A 16,081-nucleotide genomic window follows, 5' to 3' on the forward strand; every position below is an offset into this window, starting at 1 on the left:
GAGAGAGATAAAGTTGAATAAAGTTTTAAAATTCGGCTACCTGAAAACAATAAAATAGCTTTTTTGAAATCACTAGAGCAGTGTTTCCCAACCTTGGCAACTTGAAGATGTCCGGACTTCAACTCCCAGAATTCCCCAGCCAGCGAATGCATTCGCTGGCTGGGGAATTCTGGGAGTTGAAGTCCGGACATCTTCAAGTTGCCAAGGTTGGGAAACACTGCACTAGAGGGTTGTTGTTGTTTTTAATTGATCTACCTAACTCCAACTGTTGATTTTATTTTGAATTCTGCTTTTGGGGATTGTTGTACAGTGTTGTTGTTTGGTTAGAAACTGTTTTTTTTCCAAACACTTGGTTTCATTGCGTTAAAAATGGAATTTGTTTTAAAAAACTACATGTAAGATTGAATTGTTACACTGCTACATCTTGTGTTCCAGAAAAGACACAAGAATTGTTGTATATTTATGGGCTTTAGGCAAGAACACAAAGCATTAGCTTTCTATGTTTCTTAGGGCAGATCAGAGTCAAAAAGAGTTCTTGTTAGAAGAGCTAAGAACAGTCCAGCCAGACAACTGGATGGAGGTCAGCAAGTTCAACTTGAATAGCAACAGCCTACCTTAATTAAGTATCCATGACTGCAGAGTCTTCAGAAGATGGTTTGTAACAAACATCCCAATCAATTTCAGACACCATTAGTTAACAACCCTGTAATAGTGCCCTTTATAATAAAGAAGAAAAATGATAGCAATAAAAATATACCATATAACATTTTATGCTACTCCAAGTACCTTCCATCATCGGACAAAATACCTCACAAAAATGATTACCATGAATAGAATTAATGACAAACAAAAGCATAAAAAGATTAGGGAAAATAGAAGTTTGTGCAGCTGTGACAAAGTGGCTTCTGGGAATGAAAAGCATCAAAGTTGTGGGTACCCCAGCACTGGAGGCTTTTAAGAAGAGATTGGACAACCATTTGTCTGAAATGGTTCAGGGCTTCTTGCCCGAGCAGGGGATTGGGTTAGAAGACCTCCACAGTCCCTTCCAAATCTGTTATTCTGGTCTTCTGAATACAGTCCAATTGTGTGTTTTGTGGCATTAAATCCAACCCACAAGGATCAGACCAATCACCATATAAGCATGAAAAATGAACTGCTGTAGGCAGAATCCTGCATTCTTACTGATAGGTTTCCCAGATCTGGAGAGACACATAGTTATAATGACTAATATTTGCATTAAGCAAATATATTGCCATAGTAACTTGGACAGTACACAGCTAATCTACCTGCCACAGTCTTCTAAATTATTCAGCGTGCCAATACTACAGTGACACTGTGTAAATGATCACATTCATTAATAGAACCTTCTGCAATGAAAAAGTAATCACATGTCATCTAGACTGATTGTTATTTATTAAAATAGGGGGGAAGGATTAGTAGTGATAATTGCAGCAATAAGTCTAAGCAAAATATATAGAGATAGGATGAGGAAAATAGTAATATGTTAAAAAATTGAAAAATTTGTAAATCCTTCTGTTCTAAAAATTACAAAAGAAAATCAGCATTTTTGCCAACACACATCAAAAATAGAACAAGTACTTTAAAAACCTATGATCATTCTTTTTAACTAATTCTTTTATGATAATTCTTTTAAGATAATTCAGAGGATAAATGTCGTACAGTGTCGATTCTGCAGAATTTAGCAATTTTGAAATTTAGCTCCAGGAAATCAAATTATGCAGATAAACATTATGGTTAAACTGAAAACATGGACTGAAAAAAAATATCTGAAAGGTCTGGAAGTTATAAAATGATATCCAAATACTACTAAGTATTGATGAAAAATGGGAAAGCAAAACCGAGAAGATCAAAAGACTTGCCTGAATACAGGGGACATTTATCTGGGTGGCTCGACTCTTGAAAACCCAAACTTCCATTAAGATACAAAGACACATTAGAACAATTATTCGGAAGTTGCACATTTTCAAAGCTAACTAGATTATTGTGTGACCAGGCATTCTCCATTTCCATTTCTTATACTAATCAGGAAAGTTGAAATAAGAAATGTACTTGGAATATTTTTAATCCATTTCCCCAAAAAATAAATACTTGGAACCCTGGGAGAATTAATTTTACCAGCATTAAAAATTTGCTTTGCCCTCAAGCATGACTCTTAAGAATTTTCTTTAACAATATTGATTCAAATGAGAGCAGTAGAGGTATAAGAATCCCAGCAAATAAATCCCTTTCCATTTAAACCTAATCTATGCATATATTAGTTTGGGAATTTATGAATCTGTGCTTTATACAATTGCTTGAATTCTTGTAACTCTGAGAAACAATTCTTACACATGTGCCTTATTCAGCATTTGTTAAACAAGTTACACAGTGCTACTATATGCAAACCACACCTATATTTTAAAAATTCTCCAGTTATACAATTATCATTTGCAACACAGCCACTTTTTTCAACATTTTCATAGTATATATTATTTCCTTTTCATAATTTTTCTTAAACTCTTAGTTTCATAGTATGTATTTCAATCTTACTTTGACATATTAGTGCAAATCTCTAAACTTACTCCCAGCAAACCCTACATTTAGCTTGTTCAAAATCATTTCACGTCTTTATCTTTACTTTGCTGGAAGTTTCTGCTTTACTCTTCTTTCTCCATTTCTGTAACATTTTCTAATATCCATCAAAATTATGTTTTCTACCTCTTTTAATTAACTATTACTTGCACTTTGTTCTGCATTTTTCTCCCTATATACTTTATACAGCATATCTGTCTTTTTTATTTTGGTATCATTTTCTTAATGATTTTTCCTTATCCATAGCCTCTTTCTCTTCATCATTTTGTCAAGCATCCATCTTCATATTTTCCATTTTTATAACTTAACAGTTAACACACTTCTGTGACACTGCATAATATAATAATTTTCATTTTGTTCCAGGTGCTTTACCCAGCCTTTTTCATTACTTTCATATTCCATTAATTATTTTGGTACATTAATTTATTTGCTAATACCTTTTGTTAATGCTTGTGCCATACATAATTCATACTTTGTTTTCTACCCATCAGTCGATATTCATTCCGAATAACGTAAGTATCTATATACAAGTTTTTCATCTGAAGAAACCAAATTTATTTCCCAATTTCTCGCAAATGTTTTCTTATCCAACTACATTTTTCTATTCTTAAGGAAGAGCCCTAATTTTTATTCTACAACAGGGGTGTCAAACTCAAGGCCTGCGGGCCGGATCCAGTCTACCCAGTGCAAAGACGAAAGATCAGGCCAGAGTGGCTTCAGCCCAGTCTACCCAGTGCGAAGAGGAAAGATCAGCCCGTGTGGCTTTGGCCCGGTCTACCCAAAGCGAAAAGGAAACATGACATCTGTTTGGGGAGTGGCATCAAGCTGGCCACACACAACCAGTTGGCCACAGCTACCCAGTTGGCCACACTGACCTGGCCCCCCAAAGTCAACCACAGGCCTGAAGAGGCCCTAAATGAAATTGCCTTTGACACCCCTGTTCTACAACATGCATTACTATGCTAATGCTCCAACTTGGATTTTAGTCCTCTCTTAGACATGGAAGATAGTTGGGTAACTTTGAGTCAGTTGCTATCTGTCAGCCCTAGATTGGATAATAAAGCCATAAAGGGGAAGTTGTTTTTGCAAAGTTATTAAGCAAACTGCATGAACCTGTCTGAGAAGTCACCAGAAACTTTAACTCAAAGGCATCAGCCTGTGCCACAAAGATTGCTACTTAATCTTTGTTCAGCTGTTTTGTAAGATTTATAGCCATACAAATTTAATATTGAACTCCTCTCATAGAATAAAGATCACTTTTATGCAGAAAAATAAAAAAAGAAGAGTCCTCAATTACTTAATAAGATATCTTGACTACAAAGCTGGTAACATACCGTATATACTCGAGTATAGGCCGACCCGAATATAAGCCGAGGCACCTAATTTTACTACAAAAAACTGGAAAAGTTATTGACTCGAGTATAAGCCTAGGGTGGGAAATGCAGCAGCTACCGGTAAATTTCAAAAATAAAAATAGATACCAATGTTTTTGAATATTTATTTCAAAGAAAAACAGTAAACTAGCGGTGTATTCAATGAAATACTTCACTCACCTCATGATGCTGATGTCCCGCTGTGATGATGATGTCCCGTGCAGCCGCAGGAGCGATGTCCCGCCTCCTATGACACACGGCACAGTGATTCCTATCATTGGATCACTGTACCAGAGGAGGTGGGACATCGCTATGTGGCTGCTTGCCATAACAAGGAGGAGGTGGGACATCGTTGCAGAGCGGCAGGAGGGGGAGGAAGGGGAATCGTAAGACAGCCCTGCATTACATTAGAACGTGAGGAGGGGGGATGGTGCGGTGCGCGCTGCGCGGCAAACTGACACAGAGGGAGGGGAAACTCACAGGGGCACTGGGCCATTCACGAGTGTCACCCAGCGGCATGGCCCCGCCACTTTTTCTCCTCCATTTCGGGCAAATTTTTCACTGACTCGAGTATAAGCCGAGGCGGCTTTTTTCAGCCCAAAAAGTGGGCTGAAAAACTAGGCTTATACTCGAGTATATACAGTATATAAAAGAATTAGTATTTTAGACTATTTTCTCAGCAATAGTTTCTTCATGTTCTTTACACTCTATCATTACAAACATATGCTAATGGTAGTAGAATCAAAATCAAAAGGTAAGTATTTCTCTAATCAAAATTACATTTTGCGCCTCAACCTACTTTTATTTAACATATTGTGGAATATAAAAGGTATTGCATTAGAACTTTTTAATCTGTCAGCATAGTTTGTAATATTTCCCAATAATCTGAAAATACTTTATTTATCTCTCCAAGACTGAAATTCTATTATTGAAGGAAGATTGCTATCCATTATTAGAATGTAAGACTTTACCTACTTCTTCCCATCCAACCAGCCAATTTGTCTACTATTAAGAATTTGTTTGTTTTTAATTTGTACTTTGATTTGTAAGGCAAAATAAATCTCAAGCCTCAGTATTGTAGACAATATTTTTCCTTTACATTTTTTTCCTGCAGAGAAAGAATCTGTGTGCTTCAAATAAAAATTAAGAAGAAACATGAACAAAAGCTAACACAGCTTAATTTCATGCTCATATCCTGATTTCAATTCACCCTATTCACCTCCCTTTTTATTAAATGTATTCTCATGAAGTTGGAAATCTCAAAAGGCTACACATAATTTGGTGCCTCCTGATCTATATACCACTGTAATTTGAACATGAATTTTCTTTAGGCATCACTCATTTCTTCTTTTACATTTAACCAACAAGCATAAAAATACTTTTTAAAAAAAATACAAATTCTAGCCTAACAAATAATATTTCCTAAAAAGCTTCATCCCAATTTTGTCATCAATGGGTAAAAAGTGACCCAAGAGTAATCTGCGAATTTTGGTTAGTGAATTGGTGCCAGAACAACACTGGAATAGCTCAGCTTTTCGCGAGAACGGTTCTCCTTTTTTCCTTGTTTGAAAATAAGCATCTGTATAATAAAATACCACATTCAAACTAATATACTTAAACTGCATACTAATCATAGTTGTCCATGGAGGACAAGAGGTGTGTGACTAAATACCTGTTGTGACACAAAGCTTGTCCACCTACATTTTCACCTTCTATCAGAGGGGCTGTGGGCACAGGTAAATATAAAAACAGAATCCAAATGTACAAACAATTAAAAGAATTTAGATTAAGACACCTAAATTTCTATGCTGGCATACTGTATCGACACATCCACACTCACACCAGAACACCATTAAGATCATGTCCCCAAGTCTTGACGGGGGGGGGGGGGGGGAGCCAAGACTTCATGATCTTCTGAAAAAGGGGACAAGATCAGGGCTTCTGTATTTTGGGGAGAGGCTCATAGCAGACACCATGACAGAGAAGGCATTCCTCCTCTTAGGATTCAATTCTAATTCATGTCATAGACATGTGTCACCTTAGTTCATGTCATGGTCATTGTATTATTACGGTTAAGAAAGGACTTTTATGGTAAAGTTAAAAGGAAAACAAGAAAGATGTATGCATTATTATTTGCCCATGGTAGCCTGTATGCATCAATGATTATTAACCCAATTTTCAGATAATAATTTACAATTACTGATCTCCTTCATGCTAAATAATGAAAACCACAATACAAACATCAAGCAAGAATTCTAGTGGAAGAATGAAATCTCAAAAATTATCATATAAAGACTTCAATAATACATCTATTTATATAATAAAAAATATGGTACAGAATAATCTGTTCTGGTTAGTTCTTATAGCCCATCTGCAAATATTCCCATAAGCCTTGAGCAATTTAATCTAGTGTACAGATGGTTTAAATCTCACCAAACTCCTTAGCTTTTTGAAAACAAAATATGAAATTCTGTGCTACCAGGGTAGTGTAAGTGAACTATCATGTATATAATTGTATAACTATGAACCATGCCAATTTTTGATGGCATCTATATAACTATCACTAAGATATGGCTTTAAAAATATGAGCAGTAACGTCCAAAGTGCAACAAATGTTCAAATCCCTTTAGTCTGAAAGAACAATAATTCTATCCTTAGAAATAAAATACAGTATTTATAGTTAATAGTTTTGTATAAAAGGTAAAGGTTTGCCCGCACATGTGTGCTAGTTGTTTCTGGCTCTAGGAGCAATGCTCATCTCTGTTTCTAAGCCAAAGAGCCAGCGCTGCCCGAAGACGTCTCCATGGTCATTTAGCCAGCATGACTAAACACTGAAGATGCACAGAATGCTGTTACCTTCCCACCAAAGGTGATTCCTATTTTTCTACTTTTGCATTTTTTTATGTGCTTTCGAACTGCTAGGTTGGCAGAAGCTGGGACAAGTAATGGGAACTCACTCTGTTACACGACACTAGGGATTTGAACTGCCAACCTTCTGATTGACAAGCTCAGTGTCTTAGCCACCCTTTTTGTAAAGCATCCATTAATAAAATTGTCAGCATTTACATATTTCTTAAATTATGCATATCTAATAAATACAATGATAAAAAGCAGAATAAGACAATTATCTTAAAACTTAGGGCTAAGGAAGAAAGGGGGAAGGCAAATTTCACCAACACAATAACATAAGAAAAGGCTGTAGGTAATATTTTAAACTAAATCTCAGGCAAACATATATCTCTGCTCCATCATCATATGATAAATACATAATATTGCAGCCTTTTTTCTAAACCGCTCCTGTATTTATCAGTATTGCACTTCTGCATTTGCTGCTGATAAGTCTTTAAAATGATTTATGGGCTTTTTAGTGTCTCATTCTTTGCTACAATTGGGAACTATTAACCAAATGCTCCCATGTGACAGCACATCAATTTGCAGTGATTTCTGCTTTTTGACATTTTCTACCAGATCAGAATGACTCATTTAAAATGCTGTTCATTTCTCTTTAGAAGGAGATAACAATGCTTTTCTTTCCTTTCTTATACATAATTGTAATCAAGTTTCAGTTAAGCTGTATTCCTAAAACAGCAGCAGTCATGTTGTATGTGCTGTGAAATCAGTTTATCTTTGCCTTGAAAAATCAATAAAAACTGTAGTTAGAATTGGTAAGATATGGTTTATATACAAAGCATTAAACAATATAACATTTACTGATTATATATGAGTGATGGCTTGTTTATAAACCATAGCTAAATTTTGGTTTGTCTATAAACCATAGCTAATTAGCACAAGATGTGAATTCATAGAAAATTTAAAAATAATCGACAACTTTTTGATTTATCTCAGTAAAGATGAGTAACAGCATAATATTTTAATGAGAAAATGTAGGAATAGTTAGAGCTACATTTGCACATCATACCATAAAATAAGTATGACTTTGCTAGGGAGTAAAATCTCAAAACAAGTTGCTAAAAATACATGCTATGCAACCTTGTCTATGACTACAGAGATCATAAGCAATAGCCTTATAGGACAGAAGGACTAGCAACTACCAAGGCAATGGTGTTTGAGCCAATGAAGAAGACAGCTTGAGAATTAAAATGTCTCATCAAGCCCCACCCTAGTTCACCTGAAGACAAAGGGAGGGAGGGAGCACATTCAGACTTGTTACTATTCTGTTACTATAACTTTGACATTGTTTCTTACTATAGTCCACTTTGTAGGGCTGAAAGTGGTTGCCTCATTTTGCCAATAGCCTTTTCATTTTGTTTAGAAGCAAATTAAGAAAACTATTTTTCCATAAGCTAGTATACAATTTAGGGTCAGAACTTCTATGTTATAAATCCAGTTTAGTAAGTTTTGCATTCACCTACAGTAATATCAATTCCTATAAGGAAAAAAGACAGTTTAAAAAAATCTATCTATCTATCTATCTATCTATCTATCTATCTATCTATCTATCTATCTATCTATCTATCATCTATCTATCTATCTATCTATCTATCTATCTATCTATCTATCTATCTATCTATCTTCTGCTTATTTTAATAGTACAAAACATATCACAAGCTTCAAATTCAATTTGATGGGAAGGGAGGAACTGAATACAATTTTGTGCTTAATTAAGAACCAGTTTGCTGTAGTGGTTAAGATGCTAGCCTAGTCACCTATGAGTTCTAGTCTCGCCTCAGGCATGAAAGCTGGCTGGGAGACTTTGGCCCAACCATTTTCTCTCAGCCCAACCCAATAGCCACAGGACTATTGTTATGGGAAAAATAGGAGGATAAAGAAATGTTAAGTATGTAAGTTAAGTGAGTTACTTAAAAGTAGTAAAGGCAGAATAAAAAAAGGAATAAAATAATACACACGTAACCGCCATCGTTCAAAAATAACAATAAATTTAGATATAATTAAATGCAAGTGGCAGTGTTCAATGCATAGCAATAACATGGTCTAAGTACAGTAAATTGAAAGTGGTAGAGAATAAAAAATGTATAATTACCAACTGTGATTGATGGAAAAAAACTTACTAGGTGATTCTGAAGATCAAAGCTCCAGGTGTGATCTACCTGCCTGCTACAAGGGAGGGAGGGAGGGAGGGAGGATCTCCATGCTTATTGCAAGCTTTCCATAAGTAATTCAACCAGCAAGCCAATAGGAAAACAGAAGTCAGTCACACTACCACTGACTTGTTCGTGCACCTCTGATAATTCTGTTTCTCTGTTCAGTAAGGAAATGTCTCTAAAACAATGAGGAACAGATCACAGGTTGTCTAGTAGTTTCCTACAGGATAGTAAGGAATGTGAGTCTGATCTTCACTGAGAAGCCAACACTACTGTAGAGAATCTAGTTTCAGCCCCACCACCACCACCTGTCGAAGCATGGAATCAGTAGTACCTCTTCCTTATAGTATCTGGTAAATAGGGCTGATGTAATTGAAATAAGGCAGTCCTACAGTCCTATCCAAGAGCCATCCAAGAAAAAGCTTTACAGATCATTTTACTAGCATTTTATTTATTTAAGAAAATGCATATGGACACCCAACTCACTCTCTGTTACTCCAGGCAGCTTACAAGGATAAGTAACTTACCGGTCATCAATGCAGGGTCCACAGAATTGGTGTTAAATGCTTCCGATGTCAGGAAATTGTAAGTAAGCAAGTCATATTCTGGACCAGTTGTAATTCCCAAATATTCTTCAAGGGCAGTCACCTGTAAAGTAGGTCACAGTAATCCAAACATATAATGAGGGCATGAATCACTATAGATAGGTCTTCTCATACCAGCTGGACCAGTTGAAGTCAAGCAAAGTTCTCTTTGGCCTTGGCTTCCTTCTGCTATTTGAGGAGGAGCAATGCTATGAGTCCCAAGAGGACGCCCAGATCAAAGTGCCTGGCGTCCCAGAAATAACCCGGTGTAACAATGAATCTTAGCGTATAAACCGTAACTCATCTTATTAAGTTCAGCTTTAGTCCTGTTCTCCCTCAACCCGAGTCTTACAGTCTCTAGTAGCTGAACAGCTAATTGACAGCATCTCACCTATACTATTGTTCAAAGTGGGGATATAGTGTCATACTTTATTAATGATATTGTACCCTGGTACCATAAATGACTGTGCATGTTTAGAATTAGTATATATAAGCTATTGTTCTTTAGAAATACAATACAATGCTTAATGCACCTTTCAATTGGATGTTAACTTTAATGAAAAATTTAACTGTCATCTTTTTTGACAGTTTATGTTCATATCCTTATTAATACAATCCAATGAAAACAGCTAATTCTTTCCAGTGCAATCTACTAATCTGGTTGCAGCATAAGACTTTGGGCAGTTTCATACACTCTAAAGTGCCCCCTAAGAACACAAATTAAAATTTATACATATAATATACACAACAAAATATTATAATTATTACACTGTCTCTGACACCAGTTCCAGAAATTTAGCATAGACAAATGTTCCTTTAAATCTAAACCAGGAAGAGTTATATTAAAGATATATTAAATACATATTTTAAAAATACAAAAAAACTCCAAAGCTACAATATCAGATTTGTCATTTTAATTTAGCATGTTAGATATCCAAGGTTAATTTTGTTAAATGATCCACCATTTCCCTTTCAATTTAAAGATTTCTGTCTTCAAGCCAAATAGGTTAGTAATAACAGCTATCAAAGGAAGCGACACAGATATGGAGATGAAAAAGTAGTAATCCACTGTGAAAGGTTAAGTACCTTGAGGGCAATGGCAGAGTAATGCACTCCACATTATGTAGCTATGTTTTATCCCTTCTGTGAAATATTTTACTTTAATATCACTGCAAATTATTAATTTAGCTCCCATATAAAAAGAAACATAATTTCTGTATTACTTTTAACACCAACATTTTCATCCAGAAAACTGTGAACATTTGGAATCACAGCTTTTGGTGCACTCATTGGAAATTACATTAAGTAGAATACCTCTTCTCAGACAGATGTACTCCAGATGTATTAATCAATAATAGCAACAGCACTTAGACTTATATATTGCTTTACAGTGTTTTACAGCCCTCTCTAAGTGGTTTACAGAATCAGCATATGCCCCCACTAATTTGGGTCTTCATTTACCCTCCTCGGAAGAATGGAAGGCTGAATCAACCTTGAGCCTGGTGAGATTTGAACTGCCAAGCTGCAGACAGCTGGCAGTCAGCAGAAGTAGCCTGCAGTACTGTACTCTAACCACTGCGTCACCGTGGCTTGTATAACTCCCATTACTCTCAAGAAGCATGACCAACTGATCATGATGGAAGCTACAGTATATATGTAGTATTAGCCCATCTGGTCATATTTCTTGTCTGGCTAAGGTTGACACTCAACTAGGGAAGGAAAAAGCTCATTCAAACTTGCAACATTCTGTTACTATAACTTTTCAATAAAAGCAGTACTATAAGACCTACATGTCTGGTCTCCTTAATGGACAGCTATCCAGAAGAAAGAATGAATTAGCAGTTGTCCTGCTTTATCCAGTCCGATACCAACAACTATTAAAATACATTTATCTAGAAATCATCCTGTAGCATTAACACATAAGACAACGATCATATATCTTAACATTCCTAATAACTCAACCAGCATATGTGACCTTTTAGTGCGTGTCTTCACAAACTTTTCCATATTTATATATGTTTGGTGAGAGGCAGTTTGTACAGTGGTTAAGGTACTGGCCTATAATCAGGAGACTGTGAGTTCTAGCCCATTTTAGGTCATAAAAGCTGGCTGGATGACATTGGGCCAATTACACTCTCTCAGCCAAACCTACCTCATAGGATTATTGCTGTGAGAAAAATAGGAAGGAGTAATATATATGTTCACTATAAGGTAATAAAGATGAGATAAAACTGTAATAAATAGATAAATCTGTCAGGAGGGTATCAAACAATATGAAAAAAATAGATGGAAATAACTAGCTTTCCAATATGACAGAATTTGCTATACAGATTTTTATTGAAGAAGTCAGTTTCACACATATAGTTTAAATAAAACCAATCACATTTATGGCCTAGGCTCCTATGAGACCAAATGCAGATGATCCTCCACTTCCAACCACTTGTTTACTGATCATTTGACATTATAGCAACACTTAAAGAGTAATTATGACCATAGAGCTGCAGTGGTTAGAATGCAGTATTGCAGGCTACTTCTGCTGACTGCTGGCTGCCTGCAATTTGACAGTTCAAATCTCACCAGGCTCAAGGTTGACTCAGCCTTCCATCCTTCAGAAGTCTGTAACTGAGGACCCAGATTGTTGAGGGCAATATGCTGTCTCTGTAAAATTGCTTAGAGAGGGCTGTGAAGCGGTATGTAATTCTAAATGCTATTGCTATTTTTCACATTGCTCTAGCATGAATCCCCATCATGGTCACAAGATCAATTCGATGCTTGGCAACTGGCATGTATTATGACAGTTGCAGTGTCCCAACTTTATGTGCTCACCTTTTGTGACCTTCTGACAAGCAAACTCAATGGAGAAGTCAGATTCACATAACATCATATTACTAAGGTTAAAAACTGCAGCAATTCCTTTAATAACTGTGGCAAGGTCATAAAATGGGGGCAAAACTCAGTTATTTGTCATAAGTTGGAGGACTATTTGTTTACAACTAATATTGCCTAAAGTTACCTTTCTGCTCCATTGCACCAAGTATATAAATATCGGGTATAAATATTGGGAGTCAAATCTCATGTACCATTTTGTCCTATTTTGTTATAAAAATGCTTCTGTGAAAAACTCTCTAGTGTTAGCTCAGAAATCCATTAAAAAAAATCAGTTGGCTAGCAACAAAGTATTTAAATGTTTTGTAGCTATGGATAATAAAACACTGTTGTTTAGGCCCAGTAAGTAGATGCAGTAGTATTCCCAACAGGACTGACCTAATTATAAGAAATGTAAATAGAACAGAGGTGGAACTATCTTAACTCACCTGTTTATACTTCGTATCATGACAAGAATCAGACTATATTTGTGTTCAATTTATCCTGGAATTTTACTTCTATCTAGCACTTTTCTATTCTGAAAATTAATGTGGCTGATCAAGTAACTCTGGGGAGCTAACAAGTTATATGACCAAAAACAAGCAAGCAAGCAAACATACATACATATATATTACATATAACACACACACACACACATATATATATATACATATACATATATACATATATATGTAAAAACCGTAAAACCGTAAAACCGTAAAACGTTCAGGGACAGGGTAGCTATCCTACAGGGTAAGCACCATTGCAAAAAGGGCACTTAACACAAACATTTAATATAAGATATTTAGGGAAAGGAAGTGTGGTATATACTTCCTACAAATTCACTTTTAAATGTCTTCATCTTAAATCCTTCTTGCAGTCAATATCAATCTTTGTATTTAATTTCAATTTAACAGACAATGACATTCTGTCATTGAGCTATACCTGCTCAATAGAAAATAGTATTACAATAAATCATGTATATCAAGATTGACTCATCCTTCCATCCTTCCAAGTTGGGTAAAATGAGGACCCAAATTGTTGGGGGCAATATGCTGACTCTGTAAACTGCTTAGAGGGGGCTATAAAGCGGTATATAAAGTCTAAGTGTTATTGCTATATTGCTGTTGTTCCAAGTTGCAATAGCACAATGTCCACGTTATGCCATCCTAACATTATATAGTGTGGTAGCATCATAAGGCTGTGTTCAGTAACTCTGTACCTTCCAGAAGTCTCGGTCCACAGGCAAAGAATGTTGAGTTTTGAGTAATCCCATATAGTGAGCACCAGATTGAATAAGGTTAGTATGACAGACAGAAGAAGCTGGACAATTTTTGGAAATGAGGAAAGATGTGCTTGGTTCATGTTTCCTCCCACAACACTTGGCAATATTTTACCTACCATAAAACTAAGCTAGCATAAGTAGCTGATGCAGAACAATACATGCCCAGAGGAGTAAACAGGATACCTAAAAACTGTCTCACCCGCCCGGTGTTATCCTCAATCACAATAGAGATAAATGTACAATATAAAGAAAGAATGTTCACTCAAATGTCCTACTGAGTTCAGTGTGACTATTATGTAAGAGGCTTCAGCTTCAGTTACAAGGCAAAGTGCTAAATCATATGACAGTATTTTGCTCCATTTTTTTTTTCAACAAGGAATTTGCTAAAGGTTAATGCTACCAACAGACAAAAGGGAACAAAACTTGTCATCTCGGAATAAAGTTGCTTTTATCCAGAGGTTCATTGCTATAAAGATTGCTGAAGGACATGTGACCAAATCTGAGGAAGCAGCTTTCTAATATAATAAGAACCACAAATCTTCCAATCCCTTCCCCATTTACCCCCAGACTGCCAATAGACAAGTATAGTACTTTTATTTTTTCATTACACTTGATCTTAGCCCAAAGGACAAAAGTCTTCTATTTTATTATAGTATTGTGTTGGTATGTCAGCTTTTGTGTATTTATTTTTTTGTCCCAGCTTTATTACTGTATAAGTAACTCATGAAAGAAAATATACATAATACTCCTTCATCCTTTCTTTTTCCTACAATAATAACCCAGAGAGTATGACTGGCCCAAAGTCATCCCGCTGCCTTTAATGCCGAAGGTGGAACTAGAACTCACAGTCTCCTGGTTTCTAAGCCAGGACGTTAACCACTACATTAAACTACTGTAGCTCTCTTTTAGACACCTCACAGATTCCAGTTATTACTAAAATGGTTGTAATTCTTAACAATGTTATTAATTTATTCTGCCCTATGACCAAAAATGAAGAGACGCATTTATACTCTTAAACTGCCTTTAGAAAAAACTAACAATGTATCTAAGAAGTACCCTGTCAGAGGAAATAGAGTTACGTGGTTTACAGAATTTCCTTACAAAATAAAAATTCAAGTAACAGATGCCTACATTAAAAAACTTCAAACAGGTAAATGTAATTGAAAACATAATTAAAAGCACCTTAAAAATTATGCAAGTCAGATGGAGAAGATAGCTGTGACCATTTGGGGAGCCCAATACATCTTTCAAGGCCAGTATTCCCACATTGGCCTATATCTACCAAGGAAGAAATATATGTTGATTGCGGGTATTTTACCCAAAAGATGTAAGGTACTGTATATACTCAAGTATAAGCCTAGTTTTTCAGCCCACTTTTTGAGCTGAAAAAAGCCGCCTCGGCTTATACTTGAGTCAGTGAAAAATTTGCCCGAAATGGGAGAAAAAGGGGCGGGGCCATGCCGCTGGGTGACGCTCGTGAATGGCCCAGCGCCCCTGAGTTTCCCCTCCCTCTGTGTCAGTTTGCCGCGCAGTGTGCACCGCACCATCCCCCCTCCTCACGTTCTAATGTAATGCAGGGCTATCTTACGATTCCCCTTCCTCCCCTCCTGCCGCTCTGCAACGATGTCCCACCTCCTCCTTGTTATGGCAAGCAGCCACATAGCGATGTCCCACCTCCTCTGGTACAGTGATCCAATGATAGGAATCACTGTGCCGTGTGTCATAGGAGGCGGGACATCATCATCACAGCGGGACATCAGCATCATGAGGTGAGTGAAGTATTTCATTGAATACACCGGTATTGTGTGATAATAATTTGTTATGCAGAGCAAATTTTTACAATGGCTACTGTATATTTAATGGGCACAGGCAGCTGTATATGTTTTTCAATGGGCAATGGCATTATTGGTATCTATTTTTATTTTTGAAATTTGGTAGCTGCTGCATTTCCCACCCTAGGCTTATACTCGAGTCAATAACTTTTCCAGTTTTTTTGTGGTAAAATTAGGTGCCTCAGCTTATATTCGGGTCGGCTTATACTCGAGTATATACGGTAAGTTACGTTATATCCAAAACCAGAGATATTTTTTCATTGATTTTAAATGAGTGTTTGAATTTAGAAAAAAATGCATCACCTATCAAATATGTTCATTTGTCTCAATGACCCAATATGTTTTTACTTTATTTTCCATGTCCACACATCATATTTAGTTTAGTTTAGTTTACTTTATTGTCATTCCACATGGTACAACAAAATTAAATGCCGTCTTCAGTGTACATTATAACTATAAAATAAAAACACAAACATACATCTTTTAC

The 16,081-nt window shown here is 36.1% G+C and overlaps 1 protein-coding gene across 1 annotated transcript in view; it reads right to left on the minus strand.

The window, feature by feature from the left end:
- FAM160A1 (family with sequence similarity 160 member A1) overlaps positions 1–9,668 on the minus strand; it is a 79,190-nt gene extending 69,522 nt beyond the window's left edge. Inside the window, exon 1 of the mRNA XM_032223572.1 lies at positions 9,556–9,668. The gene's annotated coding sequence lies outside the window, so the exon portion shown is untranslated. The remainder of the gene's footprint in view (positions 1–9,555) is intronic.
- Between the last annotated feature and the right edge of the window lie 6,413 nt (positions 9,669–16,081).

The sequence above is a fragment of the Thamnophis elegans genome, chromosome 9 (genome assembly GCF_009769535.1).
Source record: "Thamnophis elegans isolate rThaEle1 chromosome 9, rThaEle1.pri, whole genome shotgun sequence".
NCBI lineage: Eukaryota > Metazoa > Chordata > Lepidosauria > Squamata > Colubridae > Thamnophis > Thamnophis elegans.